The sequence below is a fragment of the Mastigoproctus giganteus genome, chromosome 10 (assembly GCF_048544385.1).
Source record: "Mastigoproctus giganteus isolate SK-2022 chromosome 10, ASM4854438v1, whole genome shotgun sequence".
NCBI lineage: Eukaryota > Metazoa > Arthropoda > Arachnida > Uropygi > Thelyphonidae > Mastigoproctus > Mastigoproctus giganteus.
The window spans coordinates 33,028,525-33,042,279 of NC_143584.1; the positions used below are offsets into that span (position 1 = coordinate 33,028,525).

The following is a 13,755-nucleotide window of genomic DNA, read 5'->3' on the forward strand; positions in this document are numbered from 1 at the left end:
AGCGTTCAATCGGAGTAAATGACTCTTTTGGTGGTACAGTCATCTCAGTTTGTGTACCGACGGTGCACTTCGCAGAAACCTTCTGGGCGTATGAAAGTTTCCCGCTGTTTATTGGTTGAATGCTTTTTCTGGCCTCCTGACAGGATATGTTCAGCTCAGTTTTTATTTTTTGAATTTCTTTCTCGTCCTTCCACCTCTGGCATGCTCTAGAATAGGCAGGATGCTCTCCTTGGCAATTTATACAAATTGGTTTGGAAGCTGAACATTCCTTGCTCTCGTATTCTTTCGTACCACATCGATCGCAGGCAGGATTACCGTAGTATTCGCAGAGTTGCACGCCTGGTTTATATGATTGCCAGTACTGGACGGGAACTCAAGCAGGTTAAATGCGAAGTAAGTTGCTTCTAGATTTAATACACGCAAACAGCGAATGTCCACGTAGTGCACGCGACCTTAATACAAATAGTGTTATTACCACATTTCCTTTCTTTCTCATGTGATTTATACTTTGTTTTTTTAGTTTTGCCTTTCTTGTTGGAAGCTTTCCTTCAAGTCTGAGGGATGCCTTCAGCGTCATTTTGTCACGCAATTTTATTGTTGGTCGCTATATACAAGTTTCATCTTCGCCAGGAAGGCAGCGCGTTTAGATTTCAGCTGTTGTATGAAGGTCGCTGTTGTATGAATTTGTTTCTTCGTGGCGACCTCAGATTACTTTCTTGAAATTTGTTTATCGATCTTGAAGTACTCATCTCATGAGAATTGAAAATCATGTCTTTATTTATTTTATTTATTATTCAATTTATTACCTATGCTTCACCCCTGAACAGCCTTCAGCTAGGAGCTGAAGGCTGTTCAGCTATATGTATATATGTATGCATATACAGCTAATACATATACATACAAAACAAATTAATTCTTCAGCAGAGTAGAGTTGATGGGAGATTCCATCCTGAAGGAGATAATTAGGAAACTTCCACAGTTGTAGTGGTGGTACATGTCCTGTATTTTATGGATTGATATACTGCATCGCATTGTCTATTTGGAAGATTTTCTCGTCTTATTATCAGAGTTATTCTTTAACTGTGAAGTTGCTGTCGGTTGGGCGGTAATACCACTCTTTGTAGGGAAGAAATTTTCACAGGGAATCGAAATTCAAGCGAGATACAAACCCTACAAACAACCTTTGATGTTGTTGTTATTGTTGTTGTGGGGGTTTCATGGTGCATAAGCAGCTTTGGCTATAATGCGCCTATTCGTTTATAATAAAGGAAAATAGAAAAAACCGTACTGTCTGAAAAGTCCTTAATCAGAAAAGATTAAAAATTCTAGTTTGCTTCAGAAAATGGAAAATTTCAGATATATTGGCCTTGTCACCAATCAAATTCTCTAGGGTTATTGGTTGTTGAAGGATAACCAGTGATTGCAGGGTTGAAATTCTGTCTTGTTTATAATAGGGGCAGTCAATTAGAATGTGTTCAACAGTGAAATTTAGAGAACAATGTGGACACTGTGGTGGATCATCTCCTGTGAATAAATGAAGGTGAGTTAAATGAGTATGACCTATTCTTGCTCTTGAACGGAGTACTTCTTCTCGTCTTGATGAACGGACACTGGAACGCCAAATTTTAGGATCCTGTTTAAATTGAAAACGTTTAATATTTGTTGAGAGTGCCAGAGTGCTGTCCATTTTGTTAGGCATGCACCTCGAATGATTTGTGGATAGTCTGATGCTGGAACAGGGACATTTTTTAAGTCTAAGGTAGTTGGATTTTTGGCAGCTTTATCGGCCAGTTCATTACCAGAAATTCCGGAATGTGCCGGAATCCAGCAGAAGGTGACCAGTTGGTGGCGCTTTTCAATTTGCAGTAATAATCTTCTAATTTCGTTTAGAACAGGGTGAACTTTATCTGAAGAATTACATAATGCCATAATTGAGCTGTGGGAGTCAGCGTAAATGATAAATTTTAATGAAGAGTCAGAACAAATCTTTTCTAAGGCTAGCTTAATTGCATATAATTCTGCAGAGCAGATGATGAATTCAAGTGGAAGGGATGCTGAACAAGTGGTGTTTGGAAACACTGCGGATGGATTTAGAGCCATCTGCATAAATTGTTGGATTTAGAGCATAGTTGGATTTAGATATTTAGATATCTGCATAGTTGAATTTAGAGCCATCTGCATAAATTGGGGAAAAATCAATATATCTATGAGTGTGAATTGCATGAAGTTGTCTGGTATTTGATGCTTGTAGAATATTCTTTCCGCGTTGGCAGAGGTAAGTGTCACAAGTCGGTAGAACGGCAGGACTCCATGGTGGTTTAGCGAAATTTACTACCTGTTGCACAGAAAGAATGGAAACACTCCAAAACTATTGGGCTGTAGCTATGGGGGTTGGATGGATCTTTTCCAGGCTTTAGGAACGCCAAAGCAATAGAATGATGCCAAGAAGCTGGATAAAATTTTCTAAAAAAAATGCCGTTGTAAAAGAGCAGAAGGAAGCGCAAAACTTTGTCATCAAGATGTTGCAGCATGACATAATAGACCCCATCTGGTCCGGCAGCACCATTGTGGGCTGTTTTAATGGTATGTAAAAGTTCAAAATATTGCAGCGGTTTGTTATACGATGGACTGCGAGTCGTTTGAAAGTTAATAGTATACTATTCTTTACTGTTTTTACTTCGCTGGAAAGATGTAGTATATGCAGATGCTGCTGATATTTCAGCAAAGGTATTTCCCAAAGCATTTGATATATCCAAGAGACTTGATAGATCTTACCCATTCCAGGAGAGGATTGGAGATGGTTGGGTTGGCAATTTACCAGATAGCTATCTAATTTTTTTTTCCAAATTATTTTGCTGTCAATGTTTCTGTTGATGCTGGAAGCAAAGCGGGTCCAGAATTCTTTCTTGGCTTCCCTTTGTATGAAACATGCTTTTGCCCTTAATGATTGTGGTTGGATATTGCCGAAACAGATTCCAGGCTTTATTTTTTTGCTATTGTGCATTCCTCATTCCACCAATAATTATAATGTTTTCGGCCAGGGGGATTGGACAGTGGTATTGTGACTTTGGCCACATTTAAGAAATGCGACGTGATTTAATCTGTCACATCATCAATAGGCTGGAGACGGATTTTTTTCCTCATCACAGGATATTGATGACTGGAATTTTGCCCAGTTTGCTCGGACAAATTTCCATTTCCTGCAGGGTTGAGTTAGAGGAGTCTGTGCTATTAATATGTTGCATACAATTGGGAAGTGATCACTGCCCATAGGATCATTAACAACATACCACTCTATAGTCGGGGCCAGTACTGGAGAACAAATGGATATATCTATTGCTGAGGTTTGTCCAGTTGGGAGCTGAATGTGAGAGTGTGTGTTCTAGTATTGAGTAAGACGAGATTCAGTGCCTCTAAAAAGCTTTCAATGAGTCGACCCCGTCTATCTAATTTAGAAGAGCCCCATAACGGGTTGTGCCGATTAAAGTCCCCTAATATACAGACAGGTGGAGATATCTGTATAAAGAGGTCTTCGAGATCTTTTAAACAGTAAGTATGGTTTGGTTGTAAGTAGATTGAAATTAGTGTTATTGCAATATGGAGAGTTATACGAACAACAACAGCTCCTATTTCAGTTTGAAGTGGAATACGTTAAGACTGGATTTTTGATTTATTAGGATTGCCACACCACCGTGGGCAGCATTAGCTGTATTACGATCTCTTCGATAAAGGCAATAGTTCTTTATCGAAGGAAATATTTGCAAGGTTAGGTAAGTTTCCTGAAGCAACTGCAGAATATCGGTTAATTAGATCATGGATATCATCTGTGTTGCAACGAAAACCTCTGCAGTTCCATTGTAAAATACAAGGCATTATTTGTGTTTAATTGGTGGAGCTGTAGCTGACTGCTTTTTTGAATGTGACAGGCTTATTACCTTCCAATTTTTGTTTATCTTTTTTGGAGAAAACTGGCCGGCCAATGTCCATTTCGTCTTCAGCATAGATTTCTAAAACAGGATCTTCCTGTATTGATGTGCCATCTGTGTCCATGGTTGTATCCTGATTATTTTTAATTGCATTTGAGTTTGTAATATGCGATGTGGTAGCGCCCTTTGAAGGAGGAGATGCCGCTGGTATTGTCAGAGGGGTATTATTTGCCTGATCTATCTAAGAGTTTGGGTTGTTGCTTACGTATACTTGGTTGTTGTTCAGAGAGGATATTTATAGCCCAATCAGAAATTGATTTATTAGTGGGAACCGTGACATCAGTTTGAGTGGAGATTGTTTGATACTTTTTTACGGCATTGGAATAGGTTATGTTGTTGTTTATAGGAGGTACAACTAGTTTTCTCGCTTCTTGGTAACTTACTTTGTTCTCAACCTTGTATTTTACTATTGTTTTCTCAGTTTTCCATTTTTCACATGTCTTGGAATATACAGGATGATCACATTTACAATCTGGGAATGTCATTTTTGTGGTCGTACAGTCACTTTATATGTGATCTGAGGATCCACAGTTAGGTTAGGCAGGAACTCCTCTGCATACAGTTTGTGAGTGGCCATACTTTTGGTATTTGTAGTATCGTAAAGGATTGAGAATGTAGGGGCGGATGCGGCAAAGTAAATAACCTGCTTTTACAGAGGAGGGAAAGTTGGGTGTATTAAAGGTGAGAATAATATTTCTAGTTGGTATAAGTTGATTTTCTTTTTAGTCATTATACGTTTTGCTTGAATTACATTTTGTCACTGCAGTTCTTGGGTTATTTCCTCCTCTCTGCCATGTAAAAGGTCCCAACTGGATATGACACTCTTAGATGAATTTAGGGTTGAATGAGGAGATATTTTTACTGGAATGCTAGCAAAGTTCGTAAGCTGTAAAAGGTTCCCCGAATGTCTGTGGTTCGTAGTTTCCACTAATAAATCTCCTGATTGGAGTCTTTTAACAGTCTTAAGAGATCCAGGAATACCGTCCAGATGTTTTTGTATAACGAAGGGAGACAGTTTGCTCATGGGCTGACCAGTGAGCGAGTGGAAAATTAAAAATGATGGGCAGGGTTGCTCCATCTGATTGGTCTTCTGTCGCTTTGGATTGTCATTGCCTAGGTCATGATTGGTGTCATAGTCATTGTAAGTTTCAGGTCTTGAGCTCGTAGGCTACAAGAGTGGATAAGAATTTTTATCCATGATGGCTCCTTTTGGCCCTGGGAGTTTGTCTTTACCACCCAGGTTACCGGCCCCGCCACGGGGAGGCAGGAGCAGTGCCACGAGGTGACCAAGCGGCTGTTAGTTGAGTTAGTGAGAGGTAAGAAAAAGAAACAGAAAGGTGTCTTTCCTTTCTGGGCCTTTGCCTACTTTCTGTAGTGTCAAAGACTTACTCGAGTAGAAAATGAGGAAAACGGTAATCAGAACAAGAAAGAATCTCTATGGGGCAAAATCTCTTTGAAAAGATCGCTTTATGAAACGCACTTTAATCGCTTGGCACCTGGGTGCCACAGTCCACTGATTAAACATGTCTACAATATGAGAGATGCAGATATTCAAAACAAGGAAACTTAGAGGAAAGATTTTAAGGCATAGAGTAGCTATAAACATTGTTAACTCATGCACAATAATGTTTTATACATTCCACTTGCTTAAAGCCTTGGTCAAAATGCAGTTGTATGGAAGCACTAGTTCAGAGCATTGATATCAAATGAAAAATGGATAGTAAGAACATCGAAAATTTAAAAGCAAAAATGTAAAATTTTCTTTGAATTTTTATGAAAAAGGAAATGTTTTTGTTTAGAGAGTAGGAAAATTTCAAAATCAAAATCTTTTTTTTTTTTCAAGGTTCAGTTCTCCGCAAAAACCGTAATCTTTCAACGATGTTCATTCAGAGCAAGCTGTGCACACACACGTGCGCGAAAGGACAATACAATCACAGTAACGGAAAACCCCTTAAGACGGTTGTAGTTCTCTACAGACATGCATTGGAACTACAAAAGCTGCCACGTTAGAATGACAGTCATATGTGGCATGTAGGAAAGAAGTGGCGTGAGGATTAAGATAATCGGTACATTAGAGAGAGCATCCGCTGCAAGGAATTATAATTTATATTTATTGTTTGTGGAGCATCAAATGGTGAGTCCTTTATTTTTAATGTAAATATGGGCATTAGTATAAAAATGCGATTATTTTTTATGATATGATTATAAGGATAAAAATATGAAGTTTTTGGTGAATTTAGTATTAGCACTCAGTGTCAGCAAAATGGCACTACGAAACAAAGCTCATACATCAACAAACAAAAAAACAACAAAACTTCCACTTCAATTGGCATTTACTTCTAATAATTTGACCAAAATTCTCTAAATTTATTCAAACTATTCACTTACAATCGTTGTGAATTCTCTAAATTTATTCAAACTATTCACAAACAATTCACTTACAATCGTTGTGAATTCTCTAAATTTATTCAAACTATTCACAAACAATTCACTTACAATTCAGTTACAATTCCAACAATTAATTATTGCATAGCTCAATGCGAATTCTGCAACCACCATATTTTAATTTAAAAATAAGTCCCCTTGCGTGTGTAGAACCCAGTACCATTTAATTAAATTAAATTCCAAACAGCTCATTTTACATTGTTCCATATGGGACCTAACCATAGCTTTATACAACTGGATAATCACTTCTTTGACCCTGTTGAGTTCATGTATATCATTGAGAGATGATATACATGAGAGAATGAGCTGCCCATGAACTGCTGTTCGAGCAGCATGTTGGCACTGCTGTGAAAACTTAATGTTGGAATCGACATCTGGCATTTTATTCCAGAATTCCTGCTACCTGAACGTAGTATCTTGCATTTATGAATGTTACACATCAAATGCTGCTTTTCAGCACCATCTGCATAGTTCATCTATTTTTTTCAAAGTTTATATCAAATTTTGCGTGCATTTTGGTGCTTCAAATTTGAACGTTGCTCACTCTCTATTCCCGAGTGAATATCACTTTATGTTTTTGGAGTGCATGAAAAAATTATTGCACGCTAATTCGAGAATAAGATTTCCAATTTGTATTATTTTTCTTTCAGATTAGCTGAAACCCATAGAAATGAAGAGCAAAAATTTTGATGAGAGAAAGGCGATTCTTAAATGGTCCTGGAAATTTGAAAATGTCGTAGATGTTCAGCGTACATGGGAAAGACAATATGAAACAAGAAGGAGTCAACTCATCTAGCAATAACTGAATGCGTAATAGGTTTGAGCAAACATTTGATTTTATTTTACATCTGAATCGTCAAAACTGCATGTACTGGGCCAATGAAAACTCTCACTTCATACTTCAGAAAGATGTTGAAAGACCCTCCAGGGATAACTGTGTGAATGGGAATCTCCTTTAGTGGGATTACCGGACCTTAGAGATTCGACAGCACTTTAACTGGGTGAGTTATCTTGAAATGTCAAGTAATTATGCGGTACTTAATATCCGAAGCGTGTTTTCAGATATGATGATGTTTTTGAAGAGAATGGCGCACTCGCACATTTTCATACTGCTGTTCATGGCTATGTGGACAGGGAATTTCATCAACAATGCATAGGTCGCAGGGAGAGTGTTTCCGAAGTCCTGTGCAAAATATCCCGAGGGACTTCAGTCCCTTGGGATACTTTGCACAGGGATACCTGAAAGATAAGTTGTACGCTCTAAAACCAAAAGCATTGGCGATACTGCAAGAAACAAGAGAATTTCAACTGACTTGTGCAACTGACACGTTTGTAGGAGTATTAATAAAGATGATGTTTATGCACACGTGCCGGAGGAGGGAATTTTGAACATCTAAACGAGTTTTTGTTCTAAATAGAGGCCAAAAACGTACATGAGCTGTTGCGAATGATATCTATAACGTAAACAGGGGCCATAGAAGACTATTTTTCTAGGGATAGATTGATATGACTATATATGCGATTGACTGTAATTGAAAAAGCTTGAATTCGGTTTAACTTATCTGAAATTTTTAGCTAGTTTTATATGTAAACAACAACAATCTGTTATCGTAAAACACACACAATACTTTGCGTTTTATGCGCGGTTCGAAAGAAAAGTTTATATATTAAACCTAATTATCAGATTTGATATTTAGGCAGAAGAAAACAAATATCACAAATCCGATTAAAATTCCTGTATTAAGAATACCTAAAATACATTGCAAACTATCAGGCCCTCAAGATGCCAATAATATAACTGTATTCTTCTTCTTCAGGTTTCGTGTTCAATTTGAACGTTGGAGACCAACGTTTTCCAGCCAACTCTGTCTCTTGTTTTGTGAAATAGTTCTTGTGTCTTAAGAGCTCCTGTCCATTCTTTGATGTTATCAAGCCACTTTTTTCTTGTTCTTTCTTTTGCTATTTTGCCTTTAATCTTCCCTTGCAGAATTAGTCTCTAAAGATCATATTGTGGGCCTCTTATAATGTGCTTAAGGTAGGCAGCTTTTCTCTTTGTAGTTGTAGTTAGTAGTGTTGGACACTACTAACTACAATTGCAAAGACTTGTGATCCTTGTCCATTTAAGGACCTTCTCATTGGTGACCCGATCTGTCAACGGAATTTTGAGCATTCACATCTCAAAGGCATCCAATTTTCTGATTTCTGCCTTCCGCATGACCCAGGTCTCACATCCATATAGGAGAATGGTTCATGTGTAGCATTTGGCCATTCGATGTCTTTTCTGAAAATCCAGTTTCGTGTCACAGAGTACGTTCTTCAGATTCTTAAATACCTCTTCGGTCATATCAATTCTGCTTCTAAATTCTGTGCCTTGGTCATTATTATTTGTAAAGAACTGCCCTAGATATTTAAAGCTACTCACTTGTTCGATGGGAAAATTTCCAGAGCGTATTTTGATTCCACGCAAAGTGTTTTTTGCTTATGACCATAGTTTGGACTTTTTGACATTAATTGTTAGGCCTTAGCTTTCTCCACCGAAATCAGAAAAGGCAACAAATAGAGTTATAAAGAGAAACGTTGATAAAGATTAAGAGAAAAATTTATATAGATCGAGAGAAACATTGATAAAGATCAATGATTCTCTTGATAAAGATCATGAGAAAACATTGATAAAGATTAAACATTGCAATGTTTCTCTTTATCAAGTTTTACTTTTTGAAGCCTTGCTTTTTAGAAGTCCCGTTCCCGTGTGTGTACTTGAATAAGACATACTCGTTTGCGATTCAATTCTCCTCGGTGAAGAGTGAAATGTTTTGGGAGACAGCAATAAACGCTGTTAACCATCATCCAGTTTTTGTCGCTTATAGTCCAGTTATATTTTTATTTTTGTCGCGACTGCCAAGAAGGCTGGACCCATACAAGAAGGCGAATGCAGTGGAATACTTTTAAAGCAAATTTTAAATTTTGCTTTAAAAGTATTCCACTTAAATTTAAATTTTGCTTTAAAATTATGGAAAACTTTTAAAGCAAAATTCACAGAAGCTATGAACATACCTTAAAAAATTGCAGGAGTAGGAGGATGCCGAAATGGATGACTGTGGAGCTGGCTCGCCAAATAGAGCAGAAAAAGAGAGCATGGGACAGTTACAAAGCGTTTAAAAGTACTGAAGTCTACAAATTTATTTGTAATAGTCCCACAATAAGGTTAGGGAAGCCAAAGCTGCGTATGAGAAAGCATTGGCTAAGAGAGCGAAGGATGGGGACAAGGAATTTTTTATGTATGTGAATACAACGAAGAAAGCTAATCAGATCGGACGCTCCCCCACTAACGTTACGTAGGAAAACACTGTTACTAAAGTATGCTGTTAAGATACAAAGTTGTGCCTCGCATCCCATTCAGTCATACCTTTTCAACTCACCTTTAGAAAACCTAGCATAATAAAACCAGCTGGTCTTCGCCTTCTCGAACTGTCGCAGGCTTGGGATATCTCCATCCATTCCGTACAACAGGTAGAAACCTGCTATCAACCATCACGGGCTTCTCTTCCTCTGGTGACTTGTGACACTTACCTCTGCCAACTGGGAAAGAGCGTCTTACAAGCATCTGACATCAAACAGCTTTATGCAGTTCACACTCAAAGATATATTGATTTTTACCCAATTTATACACAGATGGCTCTAAATCAAATGTTGGAGCAGCTGCAGTGTTTCCGAATACCGTTATTTCAGTATCCCTTTCATGTGAATTCAGTATCTTCTCAGCTGAATTATATGCAATTAAACTGGCCTTACAAAATCTCTATTCTGATGGCTCTTTAAAATCTGTTATTTAAACAGATTCACTCAATTCAATCGTGGCTTTATGTAATTCCTCAGATAAAGTTCATTCTGTTCTAGACGAAATACGAAGCGCATTACTAAAAATCGAAGAACGCCATCAACAGGTCACCTGCTGTTAGATTCCAGCACATTCTGATATTTTGGGCAATGAATTGGCTGATAAAGCTGCAAAAAATCCAACTAGCTTAACCTTAACTAATATCCCTGTTCCGCCATCAGACTTTGCATTAACTATTCAAGCTGCATGCTTGTCAGAATGGACAACAATCTGGCACTCTCAAACAAATAATAAACTCTTTCAATTTAAACAAGATCCGAAAATTTGGCGTTCCAGTATCCGTACATCAAGACGATAAGAAGTAGTCCTATCAAGGGCAAGAATAGGTCATACCCATCATTACTCACAGGAGACGATCCACCACAGTGTCCACATTTTTATATAAATCTGACTGCTAAACACATACTCATTGACTGCCCCTATAGACAAGACCGAACATCAACCATGCTATCACTGGTAAATCTTGATAAACCAATAACTTTAGAGAATCTGATTGGTGATAAGGCAAATATTTCCGAATTTTTCAACTTTCTGAAGCAGATTGGACTTTTTAATCTTTTCTGATTTTATGAAAATTTCTCATTTCCTTATATTAAAAAGGAATAGGCGCATTATAGCCATAGCAGCTTATACGCCATTAAACCCCAATAATAACAGTAACAAGATCGGATGCTTGTGTACTGGGAATTGGAAAGTCTTAGATAACCCACAGATGTTGCGGACGAAGTGAATGCATCGGTCTTTACTGATGAAAGACCCTTAATGCTGAAAAGAGGCTGTGCGAGTGAAGATCAGCCATATGAAATTAGTGATCTCGTAATTGCAGATGACTTTTTATTAAAAGGGAGAGCTCGAGAAAGCGTATTGAACTACTGAGTTCAATTATGAGGATCCCTTTGGACTCGGGGATGATTCCTTTGGATTGGAGAAGTGCCAACGTATCGCTAATTAGATATGAAATGAGAGTATTTAGATTTCTTTATATTTATTGATATGTTGGTCTCTAACATTCAAGTGTTAATACTCTCGTGGAGATATTATTATCCTCTTTGAGGCAGAAAGTATTCACTGTGGAGGAGAGCAAGCCGACTCTTATGAATATTTCAAAATAAAGCGAAGAGAGAACCCAGAGAAGAGCATTGCTTTCTTCATTGAACATGATTCAATGCATCCTGTCGAGTTTATAGCCTTATATAAAGTAAAGTAAAGTAAAGTGCAGCCATTATCAACCCACTGCAGGATGGAAGCCTCCTCAACAATTCATGCTGAGGGAAATGGACCATAATCTGCCACGCTGGTCCAGTGCGGGTTGGCAGATCGACCGTATTCAGCAGGCAGGGGCTTGAACCCCGGTCTACTCAAAGAGCGTGTGCTACTGCACTCCCGCTCCTGCCCACTCGGCTACGGAGGCCATACTTATATATTGTGTGATAATTATTAAATTTTTGTAAATATTGGTCTTCTTGTTATGAAGATCGAATATTTATTAGAAATGGCCATCAGATATGAACATGTTGAGACAGAATTTAAATAGGTGTAAGCATTTTTAAAAATTTATTTGATATGTTACGTTAAGTAATACTTTGATCAAATGTGTTATAATAATGAACCCGTTAATGAATTAATACAATTCATAAATACTTTATAAAATTTATGCGTTTTTTATGCAATATAGAAATGGGGAATTTATCTTTATGACCACGTTTGTTCAATATTGCTAGTAATGATTAACTTCTATGAAAAATGCGTTTTAAATGCGAAGTTCTACTAATTTTTTTAATAATTTTTCTTCTCAGAAAATTCTTCAATGGAAGAAGTCAGCTCTCAGTGGAATTCATTTATTTTGATCGTACTTCTTCACGTTCAGTTCGACTGGAGTAATTCTGTTGTTGATGAAAACACGATCGAAAGAATTTATCAGGAAAGCTGCGCCTCTACTCTTATTTGCAAGAAAGCTGTTACTCACAATATGGACCAACACTGCAGGTGTGACCCTCAATGCGATTTATATGGCGACTGTTGTATCGACTCCAAATACAGAAAACGAAGTTTTCAAGATATTCGTGGCGTAAAATGTGTCTCATTATCAGAAGGCATCGGTATTTACATGATTAACCGTTGTAAGAATAACTGGGCAGGAGAAGAAGAGGTAAAAAGAAAGTGCGAGTTGCCACCGACTGACAACAGCGATCCACTGCTTACAGTTCCAGTCACTGATACCCGTAACCACGTAACATACTTCAATCAGTTTTGTGCTATATGCAATGACGCTTATCCACATACTATCTACTGGGATGTGAAACTAACAATAATGGGTGTGGATCGCACCAACCAGGAAATACCGGCAAATCTTGTATATAATGAGCACAAAGATGCGTGGGGCATTATGGAGAAGACTTTTCACAAATGCACAATTCATTTCGAAATACCCCGGAGTCAAAAGAAGTTCTTGCGTTCTTGTGTGCCGGATCAGATTACTGAATGTTCCCCACGGTGGATTGAAAAGACCGCCAGGGAGAAGTGTGCCAACCACATGGGTCTTGTATTTAGGCAGTCGGGTTTTTCGGTTGTCACATATCGTAATGTGTTCTGCGCTTTGTGCCATTCTGTCGACGGAACTACAGAATGGAATTTAACGAATTTTAGGGTGGACTGCGTGATGCCTAAAACTTTGATCATAATATTCAAAGCAAACCATGGACCAGATCGTTTTCATGGACCTGAAGGAAACGTGAATGGGAATCCTCTCCCACCTTCCTTCGCAATCCTTATTGATATTAATAAAAGTAATGGAGATGTGGTTGGAACAAAAAAAAGGTGTGATGAGAATGAATTATTTAATGTATTTATTCGCCAATGCCAACGTTTTTCATGTGGACTTCCAGGTCAAAAATTGATTAGTGGGAAATGTGTGCCGCAATGTTGTTAAGTCGTATTTTTTGAAACAAAATTGTGGAAAATTTGTGGAAATTTTGTGAAAAAAAGTTGTGGAAATTATTTTTTTCTTCAAACTTATTTCTACTTCTACCGTTGTGTAGGGTTTTACCTTTTTTTTCCTTTACCTTGAAAACTGATTTAGATTTTTTATGCACCCTTGCACTTCAAGGCCCACTTTTTGCCGCCTGACTGCTATACACTGCATATCTCACTGAAGATTTTCAGGATCATGAGGGCAATTTCTTCACTTTCCCCTTAATCAGTTTCCAGGATTGTCTCGCCAAATTGTGGAGGCGCAAATTTTAACTAACTAGCAAGGCGTATTTTACTCAGAATAACATGACTCGAAATGGAAATAAAACTTGAAATTTATTACATAGATATATACAACACAATATACAACTGAACTAAATATCATATAATCATGACATACAAAGTTAAATCAGAGATACCTTGCATATATTAATCTTATTACAGTTATGTTTCACT

The 13,755-nt window shown here is 37.7% G+C and overlaps 1 protein-coding gene across 1 annotated transcript in view; it reads right to left on the reverse strand.

Annotated features, from left to right (window-relative positions):
- LOC150078955 (uncharacterized) overlaps positions 1 to 13,755 on the reverse strand; it is a 112,282-nt gene that overhangs the window by 41,228 nt on the left and 57,299 nt on the right. The window lies entirely within an intron of this gene.